The 3,749-nt window shown below is 42.4% G+C and overlaps 1 non-coding gene across 1 annotated transcript; it reads right to left on the reverse strand.

Moving 5' to 3' along the window:
* Positions 1-436: 436 nt before the first annotated feature.
* LOC112761222 (small nucleolar RNA R71) lies at positions 437-544 on the reverse strand. The gene has a single exon (XR_003181628.1). It is a non-coding gene; the product is annotated as a small nucleolar RNA R71 (small nucleolar RNA).
* Positions 545-3,749: the final 3,205 nt, after the last annotated feature.

Here is a 3,749-nt window from a genome sequence, read left to right on the forward strand (position 1 = left end):
TGAAAGTGAATCTGAGGAAGAAACCAGCCCCCGTTCTACTGATTCAGTTGTTGTACATGCAGAAAACATGGCAGCTAGAAGAGTTACCATTCAGGAGGAAGGAGCTCCTGATTTTACAATGCAACCGTTTCAAGCGCATCATCCAGCGGTAGCTATGGATTTTGAAATAAAGACCGCACTGCTAAATTTGATGCCCAAGTTTCATGGCCTACCTGCTCAAGAGCCTATCAAGCACTTGAGAGACTTCCAGGCAGCCTGTTATACTGTCAGGCGTGATGGCACTGATGAAACTTCAATCCTGCTGAAAGCTTTTCCGTTCTCTCTTGAAGGAAAAGCAAGAGAGTGGTACTACACTCAACCTCTAGCAAATGTATCCAACTGGGATACACTCAGAAAGGAGTTTCTGGAGAAATTCTTTGCATCTGAAGTTACTGATAAACTGAGGAAGGATATCTCTACAATTGTTCAGGATGACAATGAGACTCTCTTTGAATACTGGGAGCGCTTCAATATTCTTCTGAAAGCATGCCCCCACCACATGATTGACAAGATCGTGCTACTCAGCTATATCACACAAGGTATGAGGCCCCAAGATAAGACCACATTGGAAAGTGCCAGCAATCGGTCTATGAAGAAGTACAAGACCACTGATGAAGCTTGGCAATTGATCAGTGATTTAGCTGAATCTACTCGGAACCACAGACAGAAGCAAGGCCGTTCAAAAGCCATTGCAGAAGTATCTTCTGGCATAGAGACTGCTGCTCTAAATCGAAGCATCTGTGAGATGACCAACCTGCTGAAGCAAATGCAGTTGAGTCAACAAGCTCAGCAAACTCAACCGCAGCAAAACCAACAACTAGTTCCACAAAGAATTTGCGAAATTTGTGCTGATTACAGCCATTACACTGATGAATGCCCGCAGCTCCAACAAGAAGACAACATGGTGGCATCCACTCACAACTTCTATGACCGCCCCAACCAAGGGTACAATCAAAGTGGAAATAATAACCATGGATGGCAGGACAATTCAAACTAGAATTGGAGAGACAACAATAATAGGGGAGGCAGAGATAATCAGGGAAATCAGAGGTGGAATAATAACAACAACAGGCAGCAAAATCAACCGTACCGAGCACCTCACCTGAGGCAAAACCAAGAACCACCGAACAATCAGCAGCAAACCTCTCAATTTACTCATTCTTCTGTATCTTCTAATGAAGATTTATTACAAGCTTTTGAGAAAAGACAACTGGCCATGGAAAATACCATCGTGAACAGTATTAACGCCAGCCTGAATGGTTTCACCTCTACTCTGCAAGCTTTTATGACACAACTTGGTTCAGCACAAAATTCCAGTAACCAACCTTCAAGTACCACTGGAATCCCCTCTCAACCATTACCCAATCCAAAGGGAGGCATTAATGCCATCACCCTGAGGTCCGGAACCACACTGCAGGAGAGGAATCAGGAGGAACCAAGCTCACCAGAATATGCCTCGGCTGAAGAGGTGGTAGAAATCGAAGATGTTGAAGAGGAAGAGGACATACAGGACATAGCTGAAGAAGAGATAGCTCAACCACAGGAAGAAGCACACAAAGGCACAGGCACCACAGAAAACACTACTCCCATTCCATTTCCACAACTTGCAAAGAAGCCCAGGAAGCAGCTGGAACCTGACCCTAAAATGGTAGAAATATTCAAAAAGGTTGAGGTAACTGTTCCCCTTTTTGATGTTATTCAGTAGGTACCTAAATATGCAAAGTTTCTAAAAGACTTATGTATCCATAAAGACAAAATTAATGAATTAGAAACTATTCCTTTAGGTAGTTCTATATCTGCTTTAATGGGAGGATTACCTGAAAAATGTAGTGATCCAGGTCCTTGCATAGTTAGTTGTACTATTGGTGGTGTAGTAATTTATGATTGCATGTGTGATTTAGGAGCATGTATCAGTATAATGCCTTTGTCTATATATGATGTTTTAAGGCTCCCTCCCTTAAAAAGGTCGACAGCTCGTTTTGTGTTAGCAGATAAAAGCATTATTACAGTGGCTGGAGTTGCTGAAGATGTTTTGGTGAACATTAAAGGGCTCACATTTCCCACTGATTTTTATATCTTGGAGATGCCCCATAATGATTCAGATAAGCCATCATCAATCCTACTTGGAAGACCATTCCTGAAGACATCAAAATTCAAATTGGATGCTTTTTCAGGAACATACTCCTTTGAAATAGATGGCCGCATAGTGATCTTCAATCTGAATGGAGTCATTAACAACCCCCTAGAAGATCGTTCTATCTTCCAGTGTGATGTCATAGACGAAAGTGTGGCTGAAGTCCAAAAAGAAGAGTTCGAAGAGAGGCACACTGGACAAGGTCCGAGTGTGGGGACCCTCTTAACTGACAATGAGGACACTTCGCCATTTTTGCAAGCCCCAGATAATCCAGAGCCTGCCCATGATCAAAAGTTAGAATTGAAACCTCTCCCTCCACATCTCAAATATGCTTATCTTGAGGATGAGCAGAAGCTTCCGGTTATTATTGCAAGGGAACTGACTTCTCAACAAGAAGAGCAGTTACTTGATATACTGAGGAAGCATAAGAAGGCAATTGGGTGGAGTTTGGCAGACATAGTGGGAATTAACCCTCAAGTATGTGAGCACAGAATATTTTTAGAAGAAGGAGCAAGACCGGTCCGTCAACCACAAAGAAGATTGAATTCCACCATCTTGGAAGTTGTCAAAAAGGAAGTGACCAGACTATTGGAAGCAGGTATCATATATCCCATTTCAGACAGTGAATGGGTAAGTCCAGTACAAGTGGTGCCCAAGAAATCTGGAGTCACTACAGTGAAGAATGAGCATGGAGAGCTCATAGCAACTAAAGTTCAGAATGCTTGGAGAGTCTGCATTGATTACAGGCGTCTCAACCAAGCTACCCGTAAGGATAACTACCCACTCCCATTCATTGATCAAATGCTGGATCGCCTGTTAGGTAAATCACATTATTGCTTTCTAGATGGTTACACAGGTTATTTCCAAATTCATATAGCTCCTGAGGATCAGGAAAAGACTACTTTTACATGTCCTTTTGGGACTTATGCTTATAAGAGAATGCCCTTTGGCTTGTGCAATGCACCAGCCACCTTCCAAAGGTGCATGATAAGTCTTTTCTCTGATCTTATTGAGGACTGTATGGAAGTTTTTATGGATGATTTTAGCGTTTATGGTGATTCTTTTAACCTTTGCTTAGATGGATTATCTAGAGTATTAGATAGATGTGTTAATACAAACCTTGTACTGAATTTCGAAAAATGCCACTTTATGGTAAAGCAAGGAATTGTATTAGGACATGTGGTATCTAATAATGGCATTTCTGTAGACCCAGCAAAAGTGAATGTTATTTCTAGTTTACCTTACCCCTCTTCTGTGAGGGAAGTCTGTTCGTTCCTTGGCCATGCAGGTTTCTACAGGAGATTTATTAATGACTTTAGTAAGGTGGCACTTCCCTTATCCAGATTACTGCAGAAGGACATTGAGTTCGAGTTCAGTGAAGATTGCAAACAAGCATTTGATAGGCTGAAGACTGCTCTAACTCAAGCCCCAATTGTGAGAGGACCCGACTGGAGCCAGCCGTTTGAAATAATGTGCGATGCTTCCAACCATGCAGTAGGAGCAGCGCTGGCTCAGCGTGACGGTAAGGACCCTTTTGTTATTGCCTATGCGTCTAAGACTTTAGACACTGCCCAGT

Source organism: Arachis hypogaea, chromosome 16 (assembly GCF_003086295.3).
Source record: "Arachis hypogaea cultivar Tifrunner chromosome 16, arahy.Tifrunner.gnm2.J5K5, whole genome shotgun sequence".
Classification (NCBI taxonomy): Eukaryota; Viridiplantae; Streptophyta; class Magnoliopsida; order Fabales; family Fabaceae; genus Arachis; species Arachis hypogaea.